At 37.2% G+C, this 15,302-nt stretch overlaps 2 long non-coding RNA genes across 4 annotated transcripts in view; one reads left to right on the forward strand and one right to left on the reverse strand.

Annotated features, from left to right (window-relative positions):
- Positions 1-15,302, forward strand: part of LOC143668419 (uncharacterized) — a 190,682-nt gene that overhangs the window by 22,943 nt on the left and 152,437 nt on the right. The window lies entirely within an intron of this gene.
- LOC143668436 (uncharacterized) overlaps positions 11,477-15,302 on the reverse strand; it is a 39,635-nt gene continuing 35,809 nt past the window's right edge. The window contains exons 3-5 of the long non-coding RNA XR_013168442.1: positions 14,323-14,374; positions 12,580-12,614; positions 11,477-11,666 (exon numbers count right to left, since the gene is read on the reverse strand). This is a non-coding gene — a long non-coding RNA (uncharacterized LOC143668436). The remainder of the gene's footprint in view (positions 11,667-12,579; positions 12,615-14,322; positions 14,375-15,302) is intronic.

Here is a 15,302-nt window from a genome sequence, read left to right on the forward strand (position 1 = left end):
ACAACTACCCAATACAGAAGAAGGGATATGAAAATGAAAAGGTTTATTTGGTTATTGGAAGAAACATATACTCAATATAGATGTATGTTCAAATCAATATTTGGAACAAGGAAAAACAAAACCTGGCTGGAGAATAAAATAGGAATTAACATTGCAACAATTCAAAGATACAGTTACTTATCAGACATTAGCACCAATAGTACCAGACTCTCAATTTAAAGAAGAATGTATATTTACACAAGGCTTTGTCACATGGTCATTACAGATCAAGGCACCAAAAAGACTTTAAATTCTGTCTAGTATGTTGCTGGACTAAAAAATGTCTATGGGTTGAGGGCAGATAGTCTCTATTAGAAAAGAATGCTTGGGCACTGTATGAAGCACTACAACATACAGAGCTATTAATGGAAAAACAAAGTGTATGCTGAGAATCCCACAAGCTATCCTGACCTGGGCTAAGCAAACATTAAATGACTATGAAGGCATTGTGCCAGACCAATAGGTTCTCAATTACAAATGGCATATTTCCAAGAGGGATGTTCAGATGGACAGTGGACTGTCTGCATTAACTGAGGAAATCTCAGCTTGCCAACTGTGGGCTTGCCAGAATTACCATGGGTGAATCAATCCAAAAGCAAGCAGTTGGGCAAAGGAACCACCCTGATCTGAGGCACTCAAAAATTTGCCCTGGAAGGCTAAGCCTTGAGACCCAAAGATGCAAAGCCCCTAACTGGTGAGGGTCAGGACAGTCAGTGCACTATGCAAAACTAGTAGCAATCTGGCTGGCAATTGAACAAGTGTTAAAAGAGAAAAAAAAGAAAATATATATGTTTATAGATTCATGGGCAGTAGCTAATAGAGTGGCAATATGGTCTGGATTGTGGAAGATGAATAAATAACAAAATAACAACAATGAATGACATTTGGGGCAAAGAAATATGGGATAAAATAGTTCATTCAAAGCAAGCATTTTGATTGTTCCCATGGAGATGTGGCCCACCCAATTGGGGGTATTAACCTTGGATTAGAGGGACATGTGACTCCGCCCATTCCAGGTGGATTTTGATTGGTTTACTGGAATCCATTAAAAGAGGAAGCATTTTGGAGAAAGCTTCAGAATGACAAGAGACAAGAGAATCTCAGAGTCCACCAGCCAGCAACCTTTGGAGATGAAGGAGAACACCCCAGTGGAGCTTCTTTGTTCATGAAATAAAGAGGCCTGGAGAGGAAGCTGGAGATGTCACCGTGTTCACCATGTGCCTTTCTAGTTCAGAGAGAAACCCTGAACTTCACTGGTCTTTCTTGAGGGGACATAACCTCTGGTTGGTGCCTTAAGTTGGACATTTTTATAGACTTGCTTTAATTGGGACATTTTCTCTGCCTTAGAGCTGTAAACTATTAAATTCCCCTTTTTAAAAAGCCATTCTGTTTCTGGTTTTGCATTCCAGCAGCTGGCAAACTAGAGCAGCAGGATAACAGGGATAGAAAAAAGACAGGACAATTATACCTAAATTAATAATAAAGAAAGAGAAAGAAGAATAGAAAATACAGAAAGATGACATAAAACCATGGGGGTAAATATATGAATGGGCACTGAACAGACAGGACACCAAAAATTACATGGTGCCATTATATGATTACGAAAGAAGAATTTGCCCATATGTAGACACATTGTAAGAGGCATTGTTCGCAAATGTGAGATCAGTAAAAATATTAAAATGTGGATGTATAAAAACACCATACCTGACAAAAAAAAACCCACAAAAAATCAGAGATGGCATTTCAAATAATACAAACTGACGGTATAGGTTCAATGCCATTATCAGGAAATAAAGTTTACTGTTATAATATGGTAAACTCATGGTCAGGAATTGGAACACATTTTTTATGTAAAAGGGATAATCAGAATAGCAACTATTAAAGCTCTTGAAACATGGATAATGTGCTATGAAAATTCTCTAATTATAGAGTAACATCAAGATAGTCAATTTACAGGAAAAGAAGTACAAAAATGGACAGAGAACAAAGGAATTTCCTGGAATTTTCGTTTAGCATGTAATTCCACAGCAGTAGGAGAGAGAGGAAGACATAACGGACTATTTGAAAGAAAAGTTGAGAACACTAACGAATACTGCAGACCAGAGAAGCTGCTCCAAACAAGTTTGGAAGGCTGTTAAAGCCTTCAGTTGTGGGGAAAGGTTGAAATTATCTAGCACTATGGACATGATTAGAACACAACCTATTGAAATAGGTAGGTATAAAATAAAAGCTAATACAGAAAGACAAACTAGAAAATAAACAGAAGGAAGAATGTTAGTTAGAAATGTGGATGAGACTATGGAAATTGGGGAAGTTATAGCACCAGCCTCATGCAACTTACTGGCTAACAGGAAAAGAACAGCTAACATAGGTTTCAGACACTAATACCATACCTACCTAACTTGTAGATATGTTGCAGGGTATGATTATGTTAGTCCGATTCATCTTTTCAAACTGCATCCTGCTTGAAAGCCAAACTCAGTGCAAGGACTGAAGAGAAACCAGTAATAGTTCTACCCTCTCTGACTTCTATATAACTATCTGACAATGTTATAACTATATAACATTGCCAAACAACTGTACCTCTATTGAATCTGGAGTTGCACCCATAACTCGTAAGGTAACAGCCCTACAGCACAGTAAGTTCTGCAGTTTTGAAGAGTGGGGAGAAGCAGTGAAGCAAAGCATCAGCTGTGATGAGGAACTCCAGGACCTTAAAGGAAATGACTGGGAATGCTCAGTGCATAATCCCACGACTGAAGGTATCGAGACTAACTTTTCTGTACAGTTTTGATTGAGCTAGATGTAGTTTTATGTGCTGCACAAGGCTTGAGTGAGCAATACTCAGATATGATACCTGATTTGGTTTCTGTACTTGCTTATTATAGTGATAGAGCAGAGGCATTTTAGGCACAATGGGCTGTTGGTATCTAGAACCAACAGAGGCAGCCTAAATGGTTCTAAGAAGCCTGTTTGCTGGCAGAGCAGTTCCTGTTTAGGGAAATCAGTAATACATCCATAGGAATACCAGCTAATTGCTCTAAAAGGCTATATATCTTGTGCTATTGCTTAGTGTTATGCTTGCTATGTTCTTGCTGAGTGATATTGCCAATATTACTAACCATGGGAGACATAGAAAAGGCATGACTGGTAATTCTGCTAATGAAACTACAACCATAGTCACAGTTATCAAGGACCCAATTATACAAATTAAAGGAAAACATTGAATCTTTGACTGTCTACACTGGCTAGCAGAAACAAGTAGCCTCCAAATCTCAGGACACCTATATGAGTATATGAATACATCTGAATCTGAACATTTATTTTCTCGTGTTTGTGTGGATTACTTTAACCAACATTTCCAGTGGAAATGTTATTATGCCTTGGGATATTTAAGTAGGTGTGGAGATCACCACCATAAGCATATTATAGTCCATAATCTAAACACATGGGCAAAGCAAACAGACTACCCTTGCTCTGTAAGAACTAATACAGCTACAGCTTACCAATCAATGGGAAATTAACAACCTGTTCTGGGATGTGCTATGGATAGTTGACACACTGGATGTTTAAGGAAATCAATCATGATAGTTATGATGATGATTATTATGGTGATTATAATGTTTAGGAGAAAGAAAAAGAAAGACACAGAAGCAGAAGAGAAAGATGAGGAAAATAGCACTAAACCTGGTACTACATCATGACTACACACCACACCTATAACTCTTATACAGCAAAAATTGTTAAATTCTACCAAGAAAATGGCTCAAGTTAAATGTTAAATTACCTCCATTACAGTCCAATGAGATGATGAGAATGGGGATACTGTGGAGCTATGATACCATGATAAATCCTTAAATAACCCTTAAGGAATGGCCAGGCAGTAATGTCAGGATTGGTGACAGCTACAGAAAGTCCTGTGTCTTTTTGAAATGAGTTTCCAGACTGACTATTAAGGAAAAGACTTTGAAAAAAATGCTATAGCTGAAAAGTCCATAACTACATTTGAGTTGAGAACCTTATGGCCTCACCCTAAAGATACACACGCATGGCACAATTCACAATGAGGAAACATAGATCAAAATCACATCATTGGAAGCACGATACACTATTATGCTATAAATGTATACCCCTGTAGCATTTTTGCAAAAGCATCCATGGATTTTATGTACTAACTTGGTTACAACAGGTGACCCATGTAAGGAATATAGAGGAACAACACAGAGTAAGGACTATTATACAGAATATTGCCCTGGTGGTGTGCTGCAGGCTATCAGATCACACCAACTATTTCAACTCCTAGAATTTGATAACTTAACTAAATACAAAAGAGGTCCATCATAGTTGACCCTCCTATGGTAGCATATCCCTTACAATTAAACAGAATATTTACAGGTGGTACAGAAGTACCAACATGCTGTAAATACTTTCAAGAGCCATATAACTTCCAACTAAAGAGTAAATCTTAAACACTCAAAGAAAGTAACACTTAAGAGAACTATAGAAGCGAGAAATCTTTGCAATTCCCATGGAGATTAGTAGGAAGATTTTTAGGTTCCTTGGTATTGCAGTATCAGATAGAGGAAGTAGATGAAAAATCAGATTTTAAAAGAACACATGGTATTTCAATGCCCATGCCATGGCAGTTCCCTCACATTTACTACTTCAAATTAAAAAATATATGAAATTGCAGATTACATATAGAAAGATGGGAGAAAGATGAAAGGATTAGCAGGTGCTTTAAAAACAGCAATAGGTCAGATAGATTTTAACACTCAAAAGATAAGAAAACTATTGACAAAATGCAGCGAGAAAAGTCACGTAACACACCGCAACAGAAGTTGGGGTGGTGCACTCCAATGGGAGATACTGGATACCAAGCATTGCTGATAGTCTGATTAGATCCAAATTAGATGTACTTCTGATCATGGATATGATTACTTAGAAGTATGTAAAATGTGAATATTAGCCTTAAAAGGAGGAATATGGAAATCAGGATATCATGTGATGGATTTACACCAATTTCCAAGAGCTGTGCATATACTTAGAAGATACTGAACAGCCACAAAAATGGAAGGTGCACAGATATCAGCAGAGAGTATGTGACAGTGGTTATTAGGTCCTGACCTAAGCCCCTATCTCTAAAAAATGGAGATACCATATTTTGGCTATGACTTTAGCCAAAATACCAGAGAAACAACTAGCACATAATCTAAGCAATTGGACTATGATAACATGGTATAAAGAAACAAATTTATTTACTGGACTAAGGGAAGTAATGTGGAATTTATCCTCCAACGTTGAATCAAACTTCAACAAATTACAAACATTAGGGTTGATGGGAAAATTAATTATATAAAATAAACAAATTAATTATACCCAGACCATAAAAGATAAAGGAATTCTGAGGTTGAACAATGAAGTGTATCCTATTGCTAAGAAGGAATTAACATTGATTAATGTAAATAAAACATTAGCAAAATATAATCAGATGAAATAACACTTGGAAGAAGAGGTGAAACAGGTCCAATCCTTATTACAAAAGGTGGAAAAAAAATCATAAGATACATTTCCCCAAATTAATGGCTGCACTAAACACTGCTTTGATTACAACAGAAGAAAATTTGCAGCATGCCATCAGCCCTTGCCCAGCTATTAATGTTATAAAATGATATTTAAGTGGATGAGAAATTGTCAAGATAACTCTCTGGATAGCTTGGAAAATTAAACTTTTAGAAATTTGGAGAACAGATGTTTGAACATGTTTAAAAAAGTATAACAGCCACTATATTGATTGCAGTAAGAATTCCAGTGATAAAATACATATAAAATATGTGCAAAAATATTTTGGTCTAAGATCAAAGGGTAGATGGTCATGTATTGGAATGATATTAATGAGCTTGACTCTCAGCTCAAGATCTGATTATAAATAGGATGACCACAATTAGAATGTAAACAAGTAGAGAAAGACATGCTTTTGTAAAAAGTGATAACCAGACATTGAGGATATGATACGCACTGGCTTCAAGCCTAGAAGTGCACTTACAAAAACCCAGTGCAGATGCTGCTTTGGCCAGTGTGAAGCAGAAGCAAGCTGACACCTGGACATTCTGATTCCTGGTTCCAATGCCTCCGCTATGGCATCAGATTTGCTGCTATGCCTGATACCACATTGCAACCAGATCAGCAACTCCTGCCCTTTTGAACCTCTGCTAATGCCACGTTGGACCTGGCTCCCAAGACCTCTCATTAAAGGTCCCGCTTTTAGAGACTGGTATTCTCCACGTTTTTTGTGTGTGTGCTGTATGGTAGGGTCACATTTCATTATTTTTCCATGTGAGTATCCCGTTACTGCAGCACCATCTGTTGAATTTTTGCTTGCTTGTTTGGTTTTTTGGGAAGTGCGTGGATGGGGAATCGAACCTGGGTCTCCCTCATGGAAGACGAGAATTCTATCACTGAACTACCCTTGCAACCCCCTATCTTCCACCTTTGAATGTGTTCCATGCCGTTGACCTGGTTATTGCACATTGGTTGCATTGCCGGCTTGCAATTAAGCAAGCAAATAAATTTATTGAGCATCCAACTATGGTTGAGTTGAATCTGCTTTCAAGTGCTGAATATTCTTTTGATTTCTATCTGCCCTCAGTTTGCTTTGATATTTACATTTACACAACATGGGTTTAATGGAGGAGTTTAGACCCAGTTGGGAGAGTCAGGCAAGATCTTTCATATAAGGCGGACGACTTGCTGGTTTTCAGGTGGAGATGGCAAGGACAAGCATCCCAGGCAGAGATGTGCAAATAAATAGAGATTTGTTAGAGGACAAACAATAAGTGATTTTAAATTGCTTGAGAATTTAGGGTTAGAAAAGGAGTGGTGAAGGATGAACATTAAGGATATAAGGAATGAAATGATCCTTTGTTTCATAGTATAGAGTTAAATATGGGAAACAATTGAAGAAATTTGAACAAAGGAGTAAGAGTATTACAGTAATGTAAATAACACTGATGATATTTTTCAATAAAATAGATACAAGTAATTATGCATGAATATCTAAAACCTTTAAATTATTTGTCTATTTCTTTTTTTTCTTTTTCATATTCTCTCCTTACCTATCTAACATCTTTCTTAGGTGTGTTCACATAAAAGCCACTGCCATCTTCCATCAAGAAGTAGCAGTCCTATTTTAACTAAACACAGTGAAAATATGTCTGGAATCAGCTATTTGAGAGACATATTTGGAAAAGTCATTCTCCACAGAAGGAGTCCTTCTCTATTGTTCCAATAGTTCATTTAATTTTTAGGAGATCACCCAATAAAAATCTAACTCCACATTTTTGCCTTCAGGCACAGCCCTTTTATTTTTATTTTTTTCTTTCGGCTCCTCTTCTTCTCATTAGTGATGTAATTCCCTCAAGAATCACTGTATAAAGAAAGACATCTGCTTCCATTTTCTTCTTTTTAGAGAGAGGATTTTAACCATGGAACAGAGTCTCCATACATCATTAAATAGATTAGCATCCTGAGCGTTAGCACTTTCCATGAGACATAGGCCCAAAGACCAAGGAGAATAAGGGTCCCTGAGGAGAGGGTGAAAACTTTTCCTCACAGTGGAGTGTTTTACTTCTCCTGCAGCTCAGTGTGAAAAGAACTACCTTCTTTCTATCCCTCCCTTTCTCTTTCCTTCCTCCCACCCTCCCTCCCACTTGCTTTCCCTCTCTTTCTCTCCCTTCCTTCCTTCCTTCCTTCCTTCCTTCCTTCCTTCCTTCCTTCCTTCCTTCCTTCCTTCCTTCCTTCCTTTCCTCCCTCCCTCCCTTCGTCCCTCCCTCCCTCCCTCTCTCTTTCTGTGTGCAGTTAGTAAAGAAGACAAAGGTACTCTATTTTCCACAAACGTGTGAATATACATCTACATTGTAAATTAAAAAAAATAGAATATGTTTGTTTTTCAGAACATCTTACTAGCAAAATGTCTCAAATGGTTTTACAACTCGAAAGAGATGTATAAATCTAAACTAACATATAAATGGATATGCACACTGAAAAAGAGAGGCAGAGAAAAGGTAATCATGTGTGGGGGGAAGAGAGAGATAGTATATTTTTCTCCCAAGCAGTATGGTTAATTAAAAATAAACTTAATAATTCATTTAGATTGAAGGACATCATGAATTATGAACAAGTTTGGCAAGAAGATACTGAGAAATCAGTTCACTACCACAAATCAAATATTTTTTCTTATTTGTTAAATATGTATAGCTTCAGTTAGGTTTAAGTGGTATGAGCTTACGATATTTTTCTTCTTAAATTATTTAGCTCTATCTGTATGCTTTGGGAAACTTCTTTTGATATTATGTATCAGTCTAACTTCTAGATATAATGAATGCTAAAAAGAAAAGTAGATCCATTATGCAAGTTGCCTACATAATAGTCAGGCATTTATATAGACAATTATTAATGATTATTCTTTTGAAAACAATGTTACTTAAAAAAACCATTTAGTTTAAAATTGATGGTTGATACCAACAATACAATCAACATTTGTCAAGACATGCCATGTGCCAGGCCCTATATGTACAAATTCCTAGTTTAAACCTGACACAAATTCTGAGTTCGTTGTTTCCATTTCATAGATGAAGACATCAAGGCTGAGAGAGGTTAAAAAGTTTAGGCAAAAATATACAAAAGGCAAGGCCAGAAGCAAACCTTGAATCAAATCCAAACTTTCCTGTCTACAAAACCGCACCATATCATAGAAAAGAATTAAAAACTATTAATTCTCTTAAGTAAATGCAATATTTTGTGCCTAATTCTGGTAACTTTTAATATGGGTGCTCTTACAACCTGTTTCCAAAATAGGCTTATTTTACATTATGATCCACTCATTATCTTACACAGTCATTTTTTTCATGCTAGGAATTGTTTTCATTTGCCAGCCTCCATGTTACTGGGGCTGTAAACTGGTGAAATGCCTAGAAACTTCTGAGGTAAAAGGGTTTAAAGATATCTGGGTGGATTCTAGAAAAAGAAAGAGAATAGCATAGCACTTTTACCCTTTATGGCTGCCGGGGGCCAGTGATAGGCTGGCTCATTACCCCACCCCTGCTGAATTTTTGACAGACTTTCTCTTTCAGTTGTAAGCCGCTGTCTGATTAAACCCATATTTAAGTTTTACCTAATGAAAGGTTTCAACTGGAAGCTAAGAAATTTGGGTCCATGATTTCCCTGAACAGAATTAATAATCCATTCATTGATTCAAATATCACACAGTGTGTATTTACTGGAAATAGGTACCTTTCCTTTTTTAAAGCTGGTATATGAAAAAATGAAAAGCCACGCTTTGGAGTCCAGACTTTTTGAAATCAAATAAATTAAAAGTATTAATGATATTTATTTAAAAATTCCCACTCCATAATAGGGTTCATGAAAAGTTCATATTTGCAAAATCATTCCCTAGAACAGAGTTTCTCAGTCTTAGTACTGCTGACATTTGGTTGGATAATTCTTTGATGGGACGAGGAGGGGAGATGTCCTGGGCATTCTAGGAAGCATCCCCGGATTCTTGTTTTGTTGTTGTTGTTGTTTTGTTTTGTTTTTGGCATGAGCAGGCTCCAGGAGTTGAACCCGGGTCTCCAGCATGGCAGGTGAGAATTTTGCCACTAAGCCGCTGTTGCCCACCCCCTCCCTGAATTCTAAACACTAAACTACAAGACTGCCAGCAGCACGGCCTCTTTCCCTACACTGCCCCGAGTTGTAACAGCAAAAAATGTTTCTAGGCACTACGAAATATCTCTTTGGAAGAGGAAAAATCATCCTACATCTCCAACTAGACCCCCTGAACTTCTGTTTTCTGGAAGTTTGGGCCAAGGAAGAGAAAGACAGTCTTGAAGATGAGGAAGAAGGGAAAATTAGAAAGGAAAGTGGGAAAATAAATAAAACTTGATGCGAGCTAGCTGGATTATTCATAATCGCCTCAAACAGAAAGCAGCTCAAATGTTCATCCACTGTAAATGGCCAACAAATTGTGGTACATCCATACAATGAAATACTACTCAGCAATAGACAGGAATGAACTCCTGATTCGTGCAAACACAGGGACAAATCTCAAACAGCAAAAGAAGTGGGTGGGCCACGGTGGCTCAGCAGGCAGAGTTTCTGTCTGCCATGCCAGAGGCCCAGGTTGGATTCACGGTGCTTGCCCATGCAAAAAAACAAAAAACAAAAAAACTGAAAGAACAACCAAAAACATACTTAGTGAAAGGAACCAGACATAAAAGACTATATTGTCCATTATTACATTTATATGCAATTCTAGGAAGATAGAACTATGGTGACAGAAAGTAGATCATGGTTGCCTGAGGCTGAGGGAGCAGAGAAAAGATTGATTTAGAATGGCAGGAGGCAATATTTTGGAATGATGAGGGTGTCCTATATTTTGATTATAGTGGTGGTTACATGACTTTATACATTGCCATAATAAATGAAACGTACATTTTTAAATGGGTTAACTTTATTATATGTAAATTATGCCTTAATAAAGTTACTATGGCTAGATCTGTAGACAAAGTAAGGAAGATAAAATCAAGGACCAGATGGAGGAATTATTTCCAGACTCATCTGTGAAAACAGTTTATGACAACTGACCTCATAGTTGCAGACATGTTGGCCCAGGGTTAAGCTGATTGATGGGTATGACTTTGTCTTGGGAATATCCCTTAGCAGTTAGCTATTTTTATATGGCAACTTATTCCAAATGGAGTCAGTCAAAGCTGTTTCAAAGATGATTTGGTAACCCCCTGACATTTAGGAGCTATTATGCAGGAACTGCAAGGCTCCTTTCAGAAACCATGAGCAAACAAGCGGTAGGAGGCATTAAGGCTGCAAGTTTAGGTTCAGCAACCACAATACATAGTCAGATAGCTGTGTTTCCTTGGATTAACCAGGAAAAATTTAGGAATGACTTTGTTTCTTTGTCCATTAATTAAATATATATATTAAATATGTCTTTCCTTGTCGACCTTCATGAGAAGCTTCTTGAAATAAATATGTTGAGCCTAAAGTATAGTTATCATAAACTTACTTTTTCTAGGAAATGTTAAACAAACAGTGAAAAAAGTCAAAGAGATACTGTCCCTGCCATACAATTAGAAGAGGAGGGCAGGATGTTTTCAAGAAAAGGTTTTAAATTGGCTTTAAAGAAAAGACTTTAGAGCTAGACAGATCTGATGGAAGACTTAGCTCTGTCATTTTCTAGGTCCATGACCTATTTGAGATAATTACTTTTCTTTCTGATTCGGAGTTTCTTAATATAGAAAATGGGAAGATAACATCCATTTCTTATATTTTTATGAGAATAATACTAAAGTACTTCTTACAGGGAGCACCTGGTGTCAACTAAATGCTTGGTAACTATTATTACATTGATGATTTAATTTTATTAAAAAAACAGCTCAGACAATTGCTTGACTGCTTCAAGTTTCACACAACTCTGTTCCCGTAGGCACAACAATGTATCAAGATAAATCAATTGAGAAATTAATGCAAATTCTATAATCACCCCTTTTTCCAATACTGTAACAAATTTCTCTCTTTTGCTCTTTTCCAATTATCTCAGTAGCTTCAAATTCTCCCTGTGGGGACAAACACCAGAACATGTAATCACTCGTAAATCTATTATAGTAACAATTATGTAGTAAACAACTATGATGATAATAACAAATTAGAAATTGCTACTCAGTGAGAGATTTGCTCATCTCTGAATTTGCTCTAGCTCCATGGATTGGAAAGGAGTTAATTGGTCTAGGGTGTTTATATACATTATCTCATTTGCTCCTCTATGAAGTATGAGGTACCTGTTGTCTCACTTTGCCCCACTAAGTCAGAGGTGAAGTTATCTGCTCAAGGTCATATAAGCATCATGAGAGCCTTTCCTGCTTTACTTAACCTCCTTACATGTGGAACTGTTACCATAACACGAAGAGTAAAAAGAGCTCATTATCCCATCCCCTATTTCAAATCAATGTGTTACAATGCTGTGCCTCTACAACCTAATAGCTTTTGAAGTTATGATCAAAATGAATCTCTGCTTTGCTGAGCAGTGGGGTTCTGTCGAGTAGCTTAAATAAACCCCGAAGAAGCTCTTCTCCCTCCCTTTTCATAGGATTAATAGCCATATTTCCTCTCTAGATGTTCTTTTGTAGTGATATACAGGCTTGGTGTGTTCTATAGATAACACAGCACAAGATCAAAATGTGCAGAAGTAAAATAAACGGCGCGTAAGGATCATCTGTTGACCGTCGGCTTTACTGCGGGGCCGACAGGCATCCTGCCTCCCGATGGGGAAGCTCACATGCCCCGGCAGAGGCTGCAGAAAGCAGCTTCCAGTGATTAAATCTCAGTCTTTCTGTCAGCAAACTGCCTGTGATGGCTCTTCTCACAACTCCTCATGTCTCATTACAAGCCTCCTTTCTTCTCTGTAGATTCGGCTATTGCATTGTGAAGAAAAAGTGCTCGCACAGCAGGTCTTGTTTTCAGATCCCTTACCTTTTTATTTTAGGTGATGCGATACTTCAAAGAAGCTGAAAACAAAGGAAAAATATTGCTGAAAATATTGAAGCTTGCTCATGCATTTCTAGTCTAAATACAAATGCCTGAGTGGTTTTTTTTTCCCTCAATACATTATAAAAACACATCATTGCTCTGTTTTCACTGATATTTTCAAAGCAAACATTTTATTTCAATTAGCATCTTAGAGCTTGCTATGTAGAGGGATTGTGCAGTCTCTACACAAATATTTAAAATCATATAAATTTTTTTTTTTTTTTTTTTTTTGGCATGGGCGGGCACCAGGAATCAAACCCAGGTCTCTGGTGTGGCAGGCAAGAACTCTGCCTGCTGAGCCACTGTGGCTCACCCTAAACTCATATGAATTTAACGAATTAATTTAGATAAGGGGTTCAACAAAAGCATAGATTTATATTTGCAGGCAAATATTGCAAAAATGTATATGCATTCAATTGGATAGTCAGAACATCCTTTCAGATGGAGGTGGTTTATGGAAACAGACATGAAGATTATTATAACAATAACCTTATATATATTATAATATTCAGCTGAGTTTTGGCACAGGGGGAAGTTATTCTAGGCCTGAAGCATCATCTATATGACTCAGAAATGGACGTATTTATTTAAGGGAAGTGAGGGGTGGAAGCAGCAGCAGCACATGAATTAAAAAGTGCTCCTCCCATCCTTTTAATTTTGTCTCCCTCCCTTATTTTCATTGACAAATGGAGTGATGTCTTTAACAGATGAGTTAACTCAGGAATTAATGAAGTCCAAAGTCAAGTTATCCTTTGTGCTACCATGCTTTCTTAGATGGGCTCACTAGAAGCAGAGCCACAGACAAGGGTTCAGATACATGTGTTTTGTGGAGGGACTGGGTGCTATTCAGGAAAACCACCTAAGGGAGTGAGTGAAGCAGAAGAGAGAAAGGAGAAGAATTGGGTAAGTACATGGTCTCAGGTGCAGCTCAGCCTTGGCCTGGCTGGAAGGGGAGAACTTAGTAGCATCAACCATCCCACCCCAGACCTGGAGGCAAAGGCGCTGGCTTACTAATTATTCACTGCTTGTGTATGTGGCTCAATGCTAAGGAGAAGACAGGACTAAGTAGCTCTCTCTCATCAGTCAACGACAATTCACTGGGGTTCGGTGTAGTTGTGAGTCATCAGGAGGCAGCGCTTACTAATGGTGGCTAGAGGTGGGTGTGCTGACCCGGTAAAGGAGGTTTGGACTGGGGAGCCTGCTCTCCTCTACATATAACTTACCATTTTTTACATTTGATAATATGTGTGTGCGCACATGTGCGATTGTGCTACTGTCTGGTAATTTGACTGATGTTAAAAATCTTGATTAAAATTTTGCCTTTTGTCAGTGGCAGAATTCTCGCCTGCCATGCCAGAGACCCGGGCTCTGTTCCTGAAGCCTGCCCATGAGAAAAAAAAAAGAAAAAAATTGCCTTTTGGAATTTTAATCCTATGAACTGTCTAAAATACTGCCACCTTGGGACAGGCAATATGAGAAACCAACAAACATTTCCTTTCACTTTTGTATCAATTAGTAGATACAAAATAGTCACAACACCATACAATCCATTCGAGGTATACAATCAATGGCTCACAGTATTATCACATAGTTGTATATTCATCACCACAATCAATTTTAGAACATTTTCATTACTCCAAAAAGAGAGAAAGAAAATTAAAAATGAAAACCCAAAATATCCCATACCTGTTAAGCCCTCCTGTTATTGATTCCTAACATTGGTATGGTACATTTGTTACTGTTGATAAAAGAATATTAAGATATTACTGTTAACTATAGCCCATAGTTTGCAATAGGTACATTTTCCCTACATACAACTCTACTATTAACTCCCTTGTAATTGTGTCCTACATTTGTTCTAGTTCATAAAAGAACCTTTTAATATTTGTACAGTTAATCATAGTCATAGTGCACCATAAGATTCATTGTATTATACGCATTCTTATGTTTTAACCTCCAGCTTTCCTTCTGTTGACATTCATGACTCTAAATTTCTCCTTTCCAAAACATTCACCCATGATTCTGGACTACTAATTGTGCTTACAATAACATATACCATCTGTGTCTATCCATTTCCAACATTTAAATTCAACCTTGTTAAGCATTATAGATCGTTTGAGGTTTATTAGTTACATTTTATTCAGTTCCATAAAGCTCTTATTAAATGAAGTTAATCAAGGCTAGATTACTATATTTTTAATTTGTATTAAATTGAACAAAAATGTTTAGCAAACACAGGTTGGAGGGCAGGCCATGCTGGCTCAGCAGGCAGAGTTCTCGCCTGCCATGCTGGAGACTTGGGTTCGATTCCCAGTGCCTGCACATGTGACAAAAAAAATAGTGAAACATAGGTTGGAGAATATAGAGAAAGAAAAGCTCACAATCAGGTACACGTTATCCTATAAATTACCAGTTCAAGGCAGGAAAAGATGATATGTTTGTCCCTACACCTACTAAAATGTCTCTAATAATTCAATTGAATTTAGGTCAACATTTATAATTAATTAGTCTACAGATGATTGGTGTGGGCTATAGATAAAGCATTTATAATTGTTTATCTTTTGGAGAGCTTCACTTTTTTTTTCTTTGGAGTGCTTCACTTTTTACAATAAGTTTTCAAATATTAGATTTTTTCTTGATAAAAGAAATGCTTATAAAATATTCAA

The sequence above is a fragment of the Tamandua tetradactyla genome, chromosome 24 (genome assembly GCF_023851605.1).
Source record: "Tamandua tetradactyla isolate mTamTet1 chromosome 24, mTamTet1.pri, whole genome shotgun sequence".
NCBI classification, from domain to species: domain Eukaryota; kingdom Metazoa; phylum Chordata; class Mammalia; order Pilosa; family Myrmecophagidae; genus Tamandua; species Tamandua tetradactyla.